The following is an 18820-nucleotide window of genomic DNA, read 5'->3' as shown; positions in this document are numbered from 1 at the left end:
AAGCTGTTTATATATTTTGGAGATTAATCCTTTGTTGATTCGTTTGCAAATATTTTCTCTCATTTTAAGGGTTGTCTTTTCTTCTTGTTTGTAGTTTCCTTTGTTGTGCAAAAGCTTTTAAGTTTCAGTAGTCCCATTTGTTTATTTTTGTTTTTATTTCCATTACTCTAGGAGGTGGATCCAAAAAAGTCTTGCTGTGATTTATGTCAAAGAGTGTTCTTCCTACATTTTCCTCTAAGAGTTTTGTAGTGACCGGTCTTACATTTAGGTCTCTAATCCATTTTGAGTTTATTTTTGTCTATGGTGTTAAGGAGTGTTCTAATTTCATTCTTTTACATGTAGCTGTCCAGTTTTCCCAGCACCACTTATTGAAGAGACTATCTTTTCTCCATTGTATATCCTTGCATCCTTTGTCATAGATTAGTTGACCATAGGTGCATGGGTTATCTCTGGGCTTTCTATCCTGTTCCATTGATCTATATCTCTGTTTTTGTGCAAGTACCATATTATCTTGATTACTATAGCTGTGTAGTATAGTTTGAAGTCACGGAGTCTGATTCCCCCAGCTCCGTTTTTTTCCCTCAAGACTGCTTTGGCTACTTGGGGTCTTTTGTGTCTCCATACAAATTTTAAGATTTTTTGTTCTAGTTCTGTAAAAAATGCCGTTGGTAATTTGATAGGGATTGCATTGAATCTGTAGATTGCTTTGGGTAGTATAGTCATTTTCACAATATTGATTCTTCCAAACCAAGAACATGGTATATCTCTCCATCTGTTGGTATCATCTTTAATTTCTTTCAGCAGTGTCTTATAGTTTTCTGCATACAGGTCTTCTGTCTCCCTAGGTAGGTTTATTCCTAAGTATTTTATTCTTTTTGTTGCAGTGGTAAATGGGAGTGTTTCCTTAATTTCTCTTTCAGATTTTTCATCATTAGTGTATAGGAATGCAAGAGATTTCTGTGCATTAATTTTGTATCCTACAACTTTACCAAATTCATTGATTAGCTCTAGCAGTTTTCTGGTGGCATTTTTATGATTCTCTATGTATAGTATCATGTCATCTGCAAACAGTGACAGTTTTACTTCTTCTTTTCCGATTTGTATTCCTTTTATTTCTTTTTCTTCTCTGATTGCCATGGCTAGGACTTCCAAAACTATGTTGAATAATAGTGGTGAGAGTGGACATCCTTGTCTTGTTCCTGATCTTAGAGGAAATGCTTTCAGTTTTTCATCATTGAGAGTGATGTTTGCTGTGGGTTTATCATATATGACCTTTATTATGTTGAGGTAGGTTCCCTCTATGCCCACTTTCTGGAGAGTTTTTATCATAAATTCGTGTTGAATTTTGTCAAAAGCTTTTTCTGCATCTATTGAGATGATCATATGATTTTTATTCTTCAATTTGTTAATATGGTGAATCACATTGATTGATTTGCCTATATTGAAGAATCCTTACATCCTTGGGATAAATCCCACTTGATCATGGTGTATGATCCTTTTAATGTGTTGTTGGATTCTGTTTACTAGTATTTTGTTGAGGATTTTTGCATCTATATTCATCAGTAATATTGGCCTGTAATTTTCTTTTTTTGTAGTATCTTTGTCTGCTTTTGGTATCAGGGTGATGGTGGCCTCATAGAATGAGTTTGGGAGTGTTCCTTCCTCTGCAATATTTTGGAAGAGTTTGAGAAGGATGGGTGTTAGCTCTTCTCTAAATGTTTGATGGAATTCACCTGTGAAGACATCTGGTCCTGGACTTTTGTTCGTTGGAAGATTTTTAATCACAGTTTCAATTTCATTACTTGTGATTGGTCTGTTCATATTTCTTCCTGGTTCAGCCTTGGAAGGTTATACCTTTCTAAGAAGTTGTCCATTTCTTCCAGGTTGTCCATTTTATTGGCGTAAAGTTGCTTGTAGTAGTCTCTTAGGATGCTTTGTATTTCTGTGGTGTCTGTTGTAACTTCTCCTTTTTCATTTCTAATTTTATTGATTTGAGTCCTCTCCCTCTTTTTCTTGATGCGTCTGGCTAATAGTTTATCAATTTTGTTTATCTTCTCAAAGATCCAGCTTTTAGTTTTATTGATCTTTGCTATTGTTTTCTTTGTTTCTATTTCATTTATGTCTGCTCTGGTCTTTATGATTTCTTTCCTTCTACTAACTTTGGGGGTTTTCTGTTCTCCTTTCTGTAGTTCCTTTAGGTGTAAGGTTAGACTGTTTATTTGAGATTTTTCTTGTTTCTGGAGGTAGGTTGTATTGCTATAAACTTCCCTCTTAGAACTGCTTTTGCTGCATCCCATAGGTTTTGGATCATCATGTTTCATTGTCATTTGTCTCTAGGTATTTTTGGATTTCCTCTTTGATTTCTTCAGTGATTTCTTGGTTATTTAATGACATATTGTTTAGCCTCCATGTGTTTGTGTTTTTTACCTTTTTTCCCCTGTAATTGATTTCTAATCTCATAGTGTTGTGGTCTGAAAAGATGTTTGATATGATTTCAATTTTCTTAAATTTACTGAGGCTTTATTTGTGACCCACGATGTGATTGATCCTGGAGAATGTTCTGTGCGCACTTGAGAAGAAAGTGTAATCTGCTGTTTTTGGATGGAATGTCCTATAAATATCAATTTAATCTGTATGGTCTATTGTGTCATTTAAAGCTTGTGTTTCATTAGTGGTTTTCTTTTTGGATGATCTGTCCATTGGTGTAAGTGAGGTGTTAAATTCTCCCACTTTTATTGTGTTACTTTCGATTTCCTCTTTTATAGCTGTTAATAGTTGCCTTATATATTGAGGTGCTCTTATGTTGGGAGCATATATGTGTATAATTGTTATATCTTCTTCTTGATTGATCCCTTCATCATTATGTAGTGTCCTTCTTGTCTCTTGTAACCTTCTTTATTTTAAAATCTATTTTATCTGATATGAGTATTGCTACTCCAGGTTTCTTTTGATTTCCATTTGCATGGAATATCTTTTTCCATCCCCTCACTTTCAGTCTGTACGTGTACCTAGGTCTGAAGTTGGTCTCTTGTAGACAGCATATATATGGATTTTGTTTTTGTATCCATTCAGCGAGCCTGTGTCTTTTGGTTGGAGCATTTAATCCATTCACGTTTAAGGTAATTATCGATATGTATGCTATTATGACCATTTTCTTAATTGTTTTGGGTTTGTTTTTGTAGGTCCTTTTCTTCTCTTGTGTTTCCCACTTAGAGAAGTTCCTTTCACATTTGTTGTAGAGCTGGTTCGGTGGTGCTGAATTCTCTTATGTATTGCTTGTCTGTAAAGCTTTTGATTTTTCCCTCGAATCTGAATGAGATCCTTGCCAGGTAGAGTAATCTTGGTTGTAGGTTCTTCCCTTTCATCAGTTTAAATATGTCATGACACTCCCTTCTGGCTTGTAGAGTTTCTGCTAAGAAATCAGCTGTTAACCTTATGGGAGTTCTCTGGTATGCTATTTGTCATTTTTCCCTCGCTGCCTTCAATAATTTTTCTTTGCCTTTAATTTTTGCCAATTTGATTACTATGTGTCATGGCATGTTTCTCCTTTGGTTTATCCTGAGCTTTCTGGACTTGGGTGGCTATGTCCTTTCCCATGTTAGGTAAGTTTTCTACTACAATCTCTTCAAATATTTTCTTGGGTCCTTTCTCTCTCTCTTTTCTCCTTCTGGGACACCTATAATGCAAATGTTGTTACGTTTAATGTTGTCCCAGAGGTCTCTTAGGCTGTCTTCGTTTCTTTTCATTCTTTTTTCTTTATTCTATTCTGCAGCAGTGAATACCACCATTCTGTCTTTATCCATTCTTTTGCCTCAGTTTTTCTGCTATTGATTCCTTCTAGTGTAGTTTTCATTTCAGTTATTGTATTGTTCATCTCTGTTTGTTTGTTCTTTAATTCTTCTAGGTCTTTGTTAACCGTTTCTTGCATCTTCTCAATCTTTGCCTCCATTCTTTTTCCGAGGTCCTGGATCATCTTCACTATCATTATTCTGAATTCTTTTTCTGGAATGTTGCCTATCTCCACTTCATTTCGTTGTTTTTCTGGGGTTTTGTCTTGTTCCTTCATCTGGTACATTGCCCTCTGCCTTTTCGTCTTGTCTATCTTTCTGTGAATGTGGTTTTTGTTCCACAGGCTGCAGGATTGTAGTTCTTCTTGCTTCTGCTGTCTGCCCTCTGGTGGATGAGGCTATCTAAGAGGTTTGAGCAAGTTTCCTGATGGGAGGGACTGGTCACCACTGTATTCTTTTTATTGGGCCACAGAACCATATTAAGTTATTTGATTCAAAGTAGATACTGTGTCCTAGAGTATGTAGGCACCATCCTCAAAAAGAATTATATCTGAGCTGTTGCTTCAGCTGTGCCTTTGGGAGGTTGTTCCAGCATTCAGTGAGGCCAGCAGCTTTGTATAGCACAGGAACTATATTTGATATCTCGTAATAACCTATAATGGGAAAGAATCTCCAAACTCCAGCACTCCACAGTCCAGAGGACCTCCTTTCCACATGCACTATTGTTACTTGACTGTTCCTCCCTTGTCTCTGCATCCCCTCCCTTCCCTGATTAACAACTGTTTAAACCTGCCCTTTGGAACACAGGGAAGGTCATAGAGGCTGAAGCCTATTCCCTACAACAAGAGATGGGGGACACAGAAAGGCTTCCATGCCCAGGAGCCCCACAGGGTTCTGCTTGGTTTCATGATTAAACATCAGTCTCTACCCTCAAAACAATCACACGCAGAGATAATTTTAAGACATTGCTTCAGTGCAGCCATAGACTTACACAGGGACGTTACTCCAAGAGGGGGAATATCCAACAAGGCAGCCAGGGCAAGCTAGGCTGAGGCCAGCTAGGTACCTGGGGCACCAAGTTTAAGGAGGTGCTACTCTTAGGTTTGTGGAAGAGCGCTCTTAAATTTTGTGCCATGGGGGCCCTGACTGCCTTACCCTAAGCCTGGCCCTCTGTTCAGGAGAAGCATTAGAGAAGTCTTCTGGAAGGAGGTATTAAGTATGCAAAAATGAGCAGGAAGTAGTTTTCCAGGGGTCTCTTAGGGAGAAAGTTGTTTCAGGCAGGGGGAAGAGCATAAACAAAGTAGAGGTGCTAGAAATATTATGATGTGGGTAAAGAATTACCCACTCGTGGAGGTGGCAGGAGCATAAAATTAAATGTGGAGAGTTGGGAGACATGAGAGAGACAAGGAACAGAACACGGTGGGGTGGGGTCTTGTCAGCCATTTTAAGGAACTTGGAGTTTATCCTACTGCTATGGGAGCAGGAGAGTAGCATGGTCCATTTGTGCTTCACACAGAACATTCTGGTCAACCTCTGCACTATCCAATTCATAGATATTATGAACCACAAATGCAAGCCACATTTGTAACTTTAAATTTGGTATTAGCCACATTAAAAAAGGAAGAGGAAAAGGAAAAACTAATTTGAATATTTTATTTGACTTGACATATTCAAATATAATCATTTCAACGTGTAATCAATATTAAACAATCTTAATGAGATATTTTATATTCCTTTTTATTGTACTAAGTCCTCAAAATCCAGTGTGTAATTCATGCTTTTAGCACATCTCAATTCTGTCTCGCCACGTTTCGAGCGCTCAACAGCCACATGTGGCTAATGCTGCAATATTGAACAATGCATGTCTAGAGGATGGAATCTAGATGCTAAAAAACCGAGGCAGCCTTTTACAAGGTTCAGGGGAAGATGATAAGTTTCTAATCCAGGGTGTTGGTAATGAGAATGGAGAGAAGGTGATAGTCAAGTGACTTAGCTATTCCTAGCTTCTTTGTTTGTGAAATCAGGATACAGTATTTACCTTCCTGGATGATTCAGAGATTCTCTGAGATGATGTTATATAAAGCACTAGCCCAGGCTGGCAGGGAAAGTATGCTCAGCCAGCATTCTCCCCACTACCCATGCTGTTTGCTCTCTCCAGGAACAAGAATTGACATCTGACTTGGATAAGGTGGGGTTTAAAGCACTGGAATGGCACAGTATCAAGCATAGACTGCGGTCACTAAAAGAAATTATTGCATAGTAGCACCACTGCACCTTCCCAGGTGTCTCCCTTGATACCATCTAAGTGAAGAGAAGTTAGTTCCTGACTGTCATGGGGTGGCCGGAAGAATACATGAAGCCAGTCCAGGACAGGCAGAAAAGCAGAATTGCTGACATTCCCGGCAGCAGCCACTCTATCAGCAGTTGGCAGTAGCTCCAGATGATTGAGAATTGAACAGCTTAATTGGAAGAATATGAACTTTGTAGAGTGCCAGGCTAGCATGGCTAAGTGCAAGAATGTTTCTCCCAAGCCCACCTTCCTTGCCTTAGGTTGATGTGCACATACTCTCTTGGGGGAATGCCCCCAGACAAACTCCTGTGAATAGAAAGAGGCTGGGGATAGGAAGGAGGAAGATAGGTCATTCTCTACTGCATGAGAGCTCCATCTCCATGTGGGGTGTCCAAAGAGTAAGACAGAGGCTACAAATAAATCTCAGCTGCATTGAGACCCTTCTGATCACAGGAAAGTCCTGCCTACCTCATATTTCCACCAAGGTAACTTTCGGATGAATACTTGTTCATTTTCAAAATGATTATTTTGGTCAGCTCAAGTCACTGGTTGGGTGCTGTGAATTTTTAAATGTTACCAAGTAATTAATGCCTAGAACTGGAGAGGAACACAGCTCAGGTTCCCTTGGGTTCCCTCTGACTCGTGTTAATTTGCTTATCTCGGTATTAGTCAGCGTAAGCCAACCGTTGTAACAAACAACCCCCAAATTCCACTGGCATAACATAACAAATGATTGTTTGTGTAACAGTCTGATTTAGAGGAGCAGCTCCCCTGGACAGCTTTCGTCCAAGCAGAGGTCCAAGGACCCTTGTACCTTACATCTCATGGCTCTAACCTTCAGTCCTCAGAACGCTTTCCTGCCTTCTCATAGGAGAGGAAAGAAAAAAGAGAATTGCAGTTGGGAGCAACCATGGGCCAGGCATGGGAGGAGGTACTCGATTCCTTTGTCCAGAGTTCAGGCACATGGCCACACTTAACTTCAGGAGGCTGGCAGATACAGACTAACTGTGTGTGAATGGTAAATAGGGAAAAGGTTTGCTGAACATCCAGTGGGTCTTTGTCACAGTCATTCTCTCTCTCGCTCTTTCTCTCTCTCTCTCTCTCTCTCTCTCTCTCTTTGATGAGAATAAAATGGACTGTTTTGGGCTCTGACTTGACCCTGGAGGTCTGAGAGTCAGGAGACTGCAAGAGGTCTGAGAGTCAGGGCAACATTAATTAGAGGGTGATGCTCTGTAGTTTCAAGGTGATTATTAATCAGCATAATGTCATAGTCAAAAAGTTGTAATGCCAAACGAAATTTTTTCTCTCTGTATTCCAGACCTATTTCATCAGTTTCTGAGCCAAAGAAAGGAAAGGTGCTGCAACCAGAGTGCCAACAGAGTGGAGGGCTAGTCTAGTCTTCCATCACTAACTGGCACCATGTGTGTCATCCATGGTTCTAGGTACTTTTGCCATAAGCATCTTTGCCGCAAACATTTTCACCACATAATTAATTGGCAGTAAGGCAATTTTGCTATGAAAGATTAGATAACTGGTTGACAATTTTTGGTTTGACAGTTTGGTTTCAACTGATTGAAATGAGTTAGTATTTCTTCCAGTGAGTGACTTTATTGATAGGTTTATCCAACTGTCAGATGAAAATGATTCACCCCCAAAAGTTGGTTTCTTATTTTGAAACACACTACACTGGAGGAGAAAGAATCCAAGGGCCCCAAAGATGCAGGGTTGAGCCTACACTTCCCATAGAACTTTGGAAAGTCTATGAAGGTACAACTGACAAGATGCTAAGGACAAACAATACTGCAGAGTCTTTCACAAAACAATACAAAGCTCGGTTACCAACATGTATCCTGGTATTTGGAAATGGTTACCTCTTCTTAAAGAAGGAAGAAATTTAAATGAAAAAAAGTGCAATGCTGAATGAGGGGACAAATCAACAAGAAAAAAAATATATATATATACACTATATATATAGTATATATATATATATATATATATATATATATATATATATAAACTATGAATGAAAGACTTGGAAGACAAGTGCTTAGGTACAACCCACAAAATCAATTATTTGTACAGCATCGCCCTGAATCTACACCCATTTAAAATATTTTCAAATACTTTGTATTTTGCAGTAAAGTCTTTTTAATTTTGTAGTTCATTTTTCATGTTTCATTATGTCCTTTTATATTTTGTTATTTTATCTTTTACAACAGAATCACCTTAAGGCCAATTAGTTATGTGGTGAAAACGTTTGTGGCAAAAATGCTTGCGGCAAAGATGTTTATGGCGAAAATACCCTACATGATCACCCATGGCCCCTACTTGCCAGCCAAGCTTAGTGGATCTTTTGTGGTGGTACTATGGCAGCAGAGTATTTTCTTTTTGCTTTAAAAACCAACCCTGAATGTCTAGAATAAGCAACTATACCTGCAAGCGTGTGGAGATTCCAGTCTGGTAAGATACTGTGAAATGCAGGCTGTGGTCCTAGTTGGGTGATAATAGAGATGGTCATTGTAACAGATGTTGTGATGTGCCACAGAGGTTCCCTCTTCAGGGTTGATGACATATCCCCTTGCTTCTTGGAATATTGACTCCTGAATGCTCATAGGTCACAGCTATGCCTCTCACTAGGAACTGACTTGACCAAAGTTATGCCTCCTCCCATGCATAACTCCTTCTGGGTAACCTATGGCTAATGACTGCCTGCCTAGAGATTTAAAAGACTAGCTGTCTTGCCTCAATTTGGGACAACTCTGAAGGGCCATTCAAGCTCCAAGACTCCCCATAGAGTCTGCTTAGGTCTCAGTTACAACCTCATTTCAAGTCAGCTTCTTCTTCTGCCCAAACTTTCCATCTTCACTTCCTTACATATATATCCCTCAAGAACCCTTCCTACTAAAGCTTCTGCTTGCAACTTCTCATCTAAGAATCCATTGATACAAAAAGTAGTTTTAGGAAGCTGCCTTTCAAAATGGAATTTTGGACATGGGTCAGTCATTGGCTCTCTGGCAATGAGAACCCCATCACCGGTAGTAGGTGGAGTAGAGCTTGCCCCTGAAATGCTATATCAGTGCAATTGTTAAAATCAGGAAAATTTCTGTGCAATTGTTAAAACATTCACCAGCAATAGAATGATATGGGATGTCCACAGAAGAGGATACACGCCCTGCTGCAGTATTTCTCATGATTGAAGGGATAAGGAAAATATAATTATAAGGACCATGGAATTGGGTGGCTGTTGCTGAGCACTATGGATTTTTGAAAGATAAATAATGACAGGCTCAGGTGACTAATCACCATTTCAAGACAAAATATGAAAGCTAGAGGGCCTCAGCTGCATTTAGGGAAACCCTGATCTCCTGCAACCAGAGTTCGTACCAAGAGAATAAAAAACTAGGCTCAGGACTTAATCATTAAAGTAGTAGAGCTTCAGATAGGATTGAATTCTCAGCCTTAGTAACTTTCTATGCCAAATACAGCACCCTAATGGGGAAGGAGTAGGGTACTGAGACGTGTAATGGGCTAAGTAGATGTGGTTAAGGACCTTGACTTGCTGGGCCTTCAGAAGTCCCCTCCTCCCCTCTGCCTTGTTAGAAGACAGTATCCCTCCCTTTCCTTGAAAGTGATGCAGAGACCTCAAAGGAGGCATGCACCTCATGAAACAATGCTTGCCTGCTTCAGGATTAGTCCCACCACCGCTCTTGGCAACCAATTCAATAAGGAAGACTGAATCTCAGTAAACCAGTCTAGAGATGTGATAAGCCTGCTATGGAAGGAGAGAAGGTATACACCAAAGGAGCTGCAAGGCGTGGCTAATTGGTACTTGTAGTAGCTGGTAGTATATGCATGGGACTGAACCCTGGAGTACTGGATCAAGAGGGACAGAACATAAGGTTAGATAATCAAGAGTTTATCAACACGGGAACAGTCTTCTTTTTATATGATTTGACACAATTGCAAAGACCCAAGAGATGATACTGATCTATTGCTAGAAGGGCTTTAGAATCTGGAAAAGGCTGAGGCCCACATATTGTGAAGTAGAAATGCTAGAACTTCCATGGAGTATGGTGAAGGAATAGATCAAAAGTTTCAAAGAAGTTGGCACACTGGACTGCATATACTATATAAGGCTGGAAACCCACCAGTTGAATATGTTCCATGGGAGGGCCTGAAGGACACTCCAAGGGTCATACCGATAAGGAATACCCTGGTGAAAGTTGGATCAGCTTAGTCATGACAGTTCTCTGTAGATCAAGGCTGATGATAGGAGAGGCTAATATAGAATTGGGCTTCCTAATAGCCTGATTATATCCCCAAACCGCAAAGGTTCATTGGTGGCACTCAAACCCTCAGAAGCAAGGTAGTTGCAATTATTGTAATGAAGCAAGGTGGCCATAGATACCACATTATGTGGCAAAATCCAAGGGTCTTCGGGTTGGGCTGGAGAGGAAATTTAACCTCCAAAGAGGTATGGAGATATTAATGGGAACTTGGTGTTTTCAGAGGCAAGTTGGGACAATTAGGCAAAGGGGATACTTCTTAGTTTATACAAGCAAAAGGTATCAAGGATGGATGATAGGAAGAGATGAGGGAAACCTCTCAAGTTAAAATTCTTGTTACTTTGTTAAGTTTCCAAACTTGAGTCAGTTCTCAGAACCAGAACACTGAGGGCAGAAAGAGATGCTGGTTTCCTATGAAAAGGGATCCTGCAATTGTATTCAGTTGAAATTCCTCTAGTCCTTCTCCCAAGGACTACAGCTATTTACTAAGTGACATGCATTGGTAAAAGGGAATACCCAAAGTCTTCAATATGCCAAAATAGCCTTCCTGTTAGAGTTGAATCTAGGGATCAATTTGGGGAGTGTTGCCATACAGTGGTGCTGTATGAACCAGGAAATAAATGAAATTCTGGAATCCTTGGTCTGGCTCACAGTGGGTCAACAGGGTTCAAGGACACACCTGATGGTCCTTTGCTGGTAAAAAAATTGAAATTGACATGCTTGTTATTTGGCAGAAACCCTTGGATTTAGTATTTGTTCCTTAATCTGTGGAGTAAGAAATATAGTAGTGAAAGCAGGATGGAAGTCTCTGCAACTTCCACACGAGCCAAGAGTAAATAAAACAATAATATTGCAACGTGGGGAAAATAGTAAATATTAGTGCTACCTTCAAAGAGGTAAAGAATACAAGGGTGATGATCTGTGACAAATCCCCATTTAATTCAATAGAATGTCCCATACAAAAATGGAATGAATTGCGACCAAATGATGCACTACTGCAAATCAAGTAGTGGCCCCAAATGCAGCTGCTATGCCGGACGTGATTTTACTAAAGCAGATTAATATAGGCTCCAACACATATTAAGTGGCCGTTGATCTGGTGAGTGCATTATTTTCCATCCCTATAGGAAAAGAGGACCAGACACAGTTCATATTTACGTGAGATGGACAAGAGTATACAAATATGGTCTTGTCTCAGGTTATATTAACACTTTGACTCTCTGTTATATTGCTAGAAGGGGTATGAAGTGTCTGACATTCCACAGGACATCAAATTGGCCCATTATATTGACAATGTCACGCTCATCAAACCAGATGAGAAAGAAGAAGCAAGTATGTTGGAAGCCTTGGCAAAACAGATGTGCTCTAGAGGGTGGAGATTAAAGCTTCAGAACCCCAGCACATTAATGAACTATTTAAGGATCCGAAGTTGTGAAGAAAGCTAGACCATCCTCTCCAAATTAAACAACAAACTATTATATCTATCTTACACCTCCCACTACTAGGAAAGCATAAATTTTAGTAACCTTTTCAAGTTCTAGAGGGAGCATATTCTGTACCTGGCAATACTGCTGACCCATTTACTGGGTAACACTAAAGCCTGTGAACTTTGAGTAGTGTCTCAAGCAGGAAAGCTCAGCAGAAGGACAAGGCTGTGCAGTGCTCTTGACACTTGAGTCATACGACCCAGGAGACCCTATAGGACTAACAGCATCTATGGTGGGCGAAGATAGTGTGTAGAGTTTATGGGAAGCTCCAATAGAAGAATCACAATGTGGACCTGTGGGGTTCTGAAGAAAGTCCCTACCATCTACAACAGAGGACTGTCACCATTAGAAAACAGTTACTGATGTGCTGCTTGGCTTTGGTAAATACAGAGCTTCTGACTATGAGATACCAATGACCTTGTGGCAAGAGTATCCATCATGAGCTGGGTTCAGTCAAAGCCACCAAGTCATAAGGTGGGGCTAGTCCTGCAGCAATCCATTCTAAGATGGATATGGTACATCCAAGATTGGGAAATATCAAAGCTGGAGAGCACAAGTAAGCCAATCAAGTAGGTGGCCCAGAGTCAAATGCCATCCATCAGTGTTGCATTAGTGTATCTCCGATAGCTCACATCTGTGACCTACTGGGAGGCCGTTATGACCAGATAACAGAGAAGTAAAAAGGCTAACCTTTATTTCTAGTGTGGTGGTGATGGATAGTGATGAGGGCATATCCTCTCGGTGGGAAGAATGTTGATGTTAGATGCAACTAGTCATCAACTCTGGGTAGAAACAGAAGTGGCCTGAAATAAAACTATAGATAAACTCATGGGCAGTAGTGAATGGCATGGTTGGTTGATCAAGGTCCTGAAAGGAGAAAGATTGGAAAATCGAAGACAAAGAGGCCTAGTAAAAAGGCATGTGGATGAAAGTGGGCAGGAAGTGTGAAGGTTTTTGAACTGCATGTTAACATTCAGCAGAGAACTTCTACTGTGGAAGAGGTACTAAACAGTTAGAATGAGTTGGTCAGCTGGTGAAAGCCAGCATCTGTCATTAGTCACTGTGATGTTGGCACAATGGAGGCGTGAACTAAATAGTCCTGGGAACAAGTATGGAGGCTATGTGTGGTTTCCCATGCCGATCTGATTACTGCTGCTGTTGAATGGTCCTTGGAGGCAGCTGAGAACTTTGAACAAACGCTTTAGAGTACTGATTATTCTCACCTTTTTACTGTGTTAGCTTTTGGAGGCATTTGTGTGCCCACAAATAGTGTTGAGACTGATAGGTTTTTCTGTAGGCCAATCTGACTCTGCAGTAAAACAATTTTCTCAGGTGCTCCCAGTAAGATCATTCAAAAAAAAATTATTTTTCTTTCACAGGAGGCAACAAGAGCAAGAATGCATCTTGATAGCAAAAGCAAGAATGTATAGGCTGAAGAAGAGTCATTAAGAATAAAGGGCATAGTAAGACTACGTTTGAAAATGATATGCCCTTGTAAATAGAAAAATTTAAGGAATCCTCCAAAAATATTTAGAACTTATTAGTTCAGCAAGGTTTCAGGATATAAGATCAATATATGGAAATCAATTGTAGTTCTATACACAAACAATGAAAAATCCAGAAATGAAATTAAGGAAATAATCCCATTTATAATAGTATCAAAAAGGATAAAATATTTAGGAATTAATTTAGCAGAAGTCTGAGAATTTAAGACCAAAAAACTACAAAATATCATCAGAAGAAATTAAAGATTTAAATGGAAAGACGTGCCATCTTTATAAATCAGAAGATTTAGTATTGTTAAGATGGCAATACTCCACAAATTGATTTACAGATTCATCACAATCCCTATCAAATTTCAGCCGCATTTTTTGCAGAAAATGACAAGTTGAACTTCAAAAACCCCAGAATAGTAATAACATCTTGACAAAGAAAAAGTTGGAGGTCATACATTTCCTGATTTCCAAACTGACTACAAAGCTAGGCTAATAAATACAGTGTGGTAACCGGCATTAAGATAGACATACAGAGCAATCGAATGGAATTGAAGGTTTAGAAATCAAGCCGTACATTTATGATCGATAAATTTTCAACACATGTGCTAAGACAATTCCAGGGGGGACAAACCTTTTCAACACACGTTGGGACAAGTGGATATACACATACCAAAGAATGAAGTTGGACCCCCTTCTCAAACTACATACAAAAATTAACTCAAAATGGATCAGAGGTCTAAATGTAATAGCTACAACTAAAAGACTCTTAGAAGAAAACATAGCTGTAAATCTATGTGACCTTAGATTAGGCAATGGAGTTTTAGATATGACACCAAAGCAACGAAAGAAAAGAATAGATAAATTGGACTTGATCAACATTTTAAACTTTGTGCTTCAAAGGAACACTTTCAAGAAAGTGAAAAGAAAATCATACATATTATATGATTCTATTTATATGAAATGCTCAGAATAGGCAAATCTATAGAAACAGAAAAGAGATTAGTGATTGCCAAGGACTGAGGGGTCAGGGAGGAATGCAGAGTGATGGCTAATGGATAAAGGATTTCTTTCTTGGGCCAGGCAAATGTTCTGGAATTAGAGAGTGGTGATTGATGCACAACTTTTGGAATAAGAACTGCTGAACTGTACACTTTAGAGGGGTGAACTTTATGGTTTGTGTATTATATCTCAATAAAATTCTTATTTGAAAATGAAAAGAATGAAGGGCAGGAGGGTGGATCTGGAATGTGAACATTAGGCTGACTCATCACTGTGTCTAGGAATATGTACCTAGGCTCATTCTGCCCCCATTTCTTAGAACATTACCCCACCTTTCTGCCTATCCATGTCTTCTACTTCTACTATAACTGGAATAGAAACTCTGCCTCTCTCATGTCTGTATCTAAAAATGTTATGGTAGTACTATACCCTGGTTCCCCATCAAGGAATTCAACTAGGAATCGCCTGCAATCCAGTACTTGCTAGTGGTGTGCTTAAGATGCGCTCTTTGAAAGAGACAGTCTAATGGGCATGTTAACTAGCCATTCTCTCTGATACTCCAACCTCTATCACTCTAATAGGTTACAGCATCAGAAACAATGTACCTGGGCCATGTGACCTAGGCAGGCACAGGCATTTTGGTGATGAGTGATGTTATTATATTCTCTGCTTTTTTAGAGGATCTATATAAGAAATATCTGTTTGAATGTCTTATCTATGTCTGCCACAGAACTGTAATTGAAGACCTTTTCTATTATATTACCCAGTGACCCTGATATAATGGCCCAGATGATAAACTTCTCTGTTTCCAGGAAGAAGTCTGCTTTTGCAAGTGAGTAATATATTTCTTTTTCCTTTCCTTTGCTTTGCTTTACTTCTTTCCTTCCCTTCCCTTTCCCCCAAACATAGAAACTATCTAATGTAATATCTACTGTGAGCTTGCTCTACCCTTTATATGCTTTACCTTATTTTACCATCACAACATCCTATGATATCCACACAGTTATTGTCCCCCTTTTACAGATGTGCAAACTGAGGCTGAAAGAGATGAAATGACATATCCCACCCCTCACAATTGTAAATGACAGAGATGGGATTTGAACCAAAGCAGCCTGACTCCAGAAAGTATGCTAAGTCCAGCTTCTGCATTCACTTAGCTGTATAGCCTCTCCCAAGTTTTATTCTATAAGTCATCTGCAAAATTTTCAAATTAAGGGAGTGTACATACTAAATACATGTTTCTTTTTATTCCCCACACCTCTTATCTGAAAATGCTTGATAAATAACATTGATTGATTCATTCCTCCAAGTTTGAGATCCTTGGAAGAATGACCTTACATAAATTCTGGTGGCTGTTTTTATTAATGCTGCAAGGGTAGTAATCGCACAGGCTGGAAGAGAGGAGGACAGAATTGAAAACAGAAATAATTCATTCTATTTCTTAGATTAGGTGCCTAGAGGTGGCATGGTACCTTAGCAGTCTGAAGTTTGGGGCCTCTGGGTGCTTGCACATTGCTGCTGCGGATTTAATCATCTTGTCTGACGTATGTTTCTGTAGAGTGACAAGTACTCCCTGTCCCACTTATGAACAGATTTACTCTGATGGGCTTGGGGGGAAAAGCCCTTTTCTCAGCCAGCATGATTCAGCTGGTCTGTGGGTCTGCTTACCTGTAAACACATTCACAAGCAAGCTAGCTCTCAGCCCACAGAATTTTGATTTAGTTAAGTTTCCTTTTTTCTTTCTCTCCTCTCTCCTCTCTTTGCTTAGACTATTGGTATATATAGGTCAGGCACCTGCCTCCTAACTGGTTGAGAGATTAAAGACTAGGGGAGCACTAAGATTTTCATAAGTCAGGTCTGCACCTCCTGGCCAGACATCACTGACCTTTTGTTTCCTTAGCCCCTGTGCTTCCTAGGAGCCTCCTTTTTTTTTTTTTAAGAGTCCTGAGAACTGCAGGAAGATAATAACAGGCATACTCTCTAAGAGTTTGCCCCTTCAAGTATGGTCTTCAGACCAGCAGCAGCAGTATTGCCAGGGAGCTTCTTAGAAGTGCAGAAAATCTGGGCTCCCACAGACCTGCTGAATTCAAATTGCAGGTGAATCATACACACATTAAAGTTGGGAAGCCTTGATTATAGAACACTTCACCCTTCAGGGGAGGAAGCATCTCCTCTAGCAAACAGATCTCCCATGGCAGTGCCTTGTGTCTTGGACTGCATAACAAGGTGCTGACACGGGGCTCAGGAGCTACAAATAAGGGCACCAGCCAGATGTAGTGTGTGCCTTCAGTGGGGCTCTGCTACTGTCATTGCTCTCCTCTGCCCTCCGAGAAGGGAGGCATGCGTTACATGTTAAATCTTTCCCTCATAAATATGTAAATGATATGGAGACCTGGACGATTGCTTCCATAGTTATTAGAAGGTTCACAACAAATGTCACCCGTGTCTCTTCCAGGGAGTGATTTGCTCCCTTTCTGTGCTCTCCGTCAAGACTTCGCCCATCTCTACTTAGAGAATGCACCATTCTGCTTTGTTTATGCATCCCCATCCCTCACATTATATTGTACAATTCTTCCTGGCCCAAAAGAATACATAAAAGAAGGAAAAAGGGAGGAAAGGAAGGAGGGAGGGAGGGAGGGAGGGAAGAAATGGGATTGAGTTTTAGAGAATTGAAGGTACACATGTGTTCTGGATGTTGGAGAGTATGGAGCAAAAGTAGGGAGAGAAGCGAGTGTTCAGAAAGAGAAAGGAAAGAAAAATCTTAGGGAGGTAGGGATGAAGCTGTTGGGTTACAGATAAGGGGACAAACCAAGAATTAAGGTCGCTTAAATGTAAGTGTGGAGCCAACGTGGGAATCCAGATCTGTCTGAGGGCATATGCGTGTTCTGTACCACACTGCTTTTAACATCATGAAAGGATAGCACTAGAATGTCCCCCAGTACCTGCATAGCAAACCCAACTCCCTCGTCCACAGGGGAGCAAACTCCCAGAGAAGTGGAGTGACTTGCCCACAGTTACAAAGCTGGCTGGTGGCAGAACCAGAACAAGAAACCAGAAGAAAGTTGTGTGTCTACAGCCCAGTCATACTACCTGAATTTTCCCATCTATCCTTCCACGTCTGGAGTTAAGGCCTTACTTTTGTGCCTTGGGTGGCTCCTTCGGTCCATGGCCTCTTGCTCTTCTGTTGAAAGGAGTAAGGACTCTCAGGGCATATCAGAGTGTTGCCATGGTGACTGCAGCCTAAGGCCTTTGGAGGTTAGTGGTACCCAGATACCTCTAGCTTTTACACAGAAGATGTTTTGCAGAAAGTACCAGATTTGTAAAGATATTCAAAGTCAAATTGATGGTCTCTAGAAAATAGCAAGAAATTGGAGGCAGGATGCTGTAATTAAAAAACATTGAGCTGATAGAGTCATCAGGAAACTGGAAAGCTGATCCCTCTATCTCCAGCTTAGATGGAAACATGTCTACTCTGTGTTTAAAGCTTCTCAGGGGAGAAAGTTTAATCTTTTTTCTTTCACTTGTTATAGCAACTGATTATTTTTGCTAGAACCAATCCCAGAAGATGTGAGGATACTCTAACCTCTCAGTAGTCCTCTTATGCTTCCTGGAAAATGGTCTTCCTTCCCCCACCTTCACACTCCCAAGCCCTGAACTGGGTCCCTGTCATCTCCCAGGACCCAGATGTCATTTACTGGCAGAGAGAGGTAGAGAAGGAAGCAGATTAGACTGCTATTCCTAGCCCTGCTAATAGATACAACCTTGGGAAAGTTCTTTCACCTTTTCCTCATGTCAGAAATCAGTAGACAGGACGACCTCTAAAAAACTTCCAATTCCAAAAATCTAATCCTCTATTTTGCCTGAGGGCTAAACTTCTAAGACTTATTTCTTCCTAAGGGCATTTTAATTTTCATACAAAATATAATGGCAAAAAGATCTCTTTTATATGCAAGAGAACAGACTCACATGGTGAAATGACAGACATTGGAGGTGATTTTTGGGGGCAGGACAACATGTTGGCGATGTATTCCAACCACTCGTAAGGTAGCTCTGCCCATCATGACCCCTATTTTCGTATTTGTGAAAAGAAGCCAGGGACTGGATCTGAACTCTTCCTGATATCCAGTATGTGAAGCAATCTTCATTTCTGTTTTTGGCTATGGAGGCACGAGTATGCATTATATTATCAGCAGCAGGTATTAAATGTATTATTTAGTGTTAGAGGTATTAGTCTCGAACATTAGGGCATCAGATTAGCATTTGATGTATTAGTTCTTTGGGCTTACAACTGATGCTTGAATTTCCGATTGTTCTATCTAGTAACTGAATTGTGATTTGGCTCTTAATTCCACGATGAGTTCACCAACATTGACAAACCTAGTACTAATTAATTAATGACAATTCTTGATTTGCAACCGTGTCTGAGAAAAGATAACTCACATCTTCTGATTATTATAGACTCTTAAGGCAATCA

The 18820-nt window shown here is 40.0% G+C and overlaps 1 long non-coding RNA gene across 1 annotated transcript in view; it reads left to right on the top strand.

The window, feature by feature from the left end:
* LOC137211812 (uncharacterized) overlaps positions 1–16518 on the top strand; it is a 37560-nt gene extending 21042 nt beyond the window's left edge. Inside the window, exon 3 of the long non-coding RNA XR_010937229.1 lies at positions 15114–16518. This is a non-coding gene — a long non-coding RNA (uncharacterized lncRNA). The remainder of the gene's footprint in view (positions 1–15113) is intronic.
* Positions 16519–18820: the final 2302 nt, after the last annotated feature.

Source organism: Pseudorca crassidens, chromosome 2 (genome assembly GCF_039906515.1).
Source record: "Pseudorca crassidens isolate mPseCra1 chromosome 2, mPseCra1.hap1, whole genome shotgun sequence".
NCBI lineage: Eukaryota > Metazoa > Chordata > Mammalia > Artiodactyla > Delphinidae > Pseudorca > Pseudorca crassidens.
Note: the sequence above shows the minus strand (reverse complement) of the source record. Positions and strands in the feature narration are given on the sequence as shown.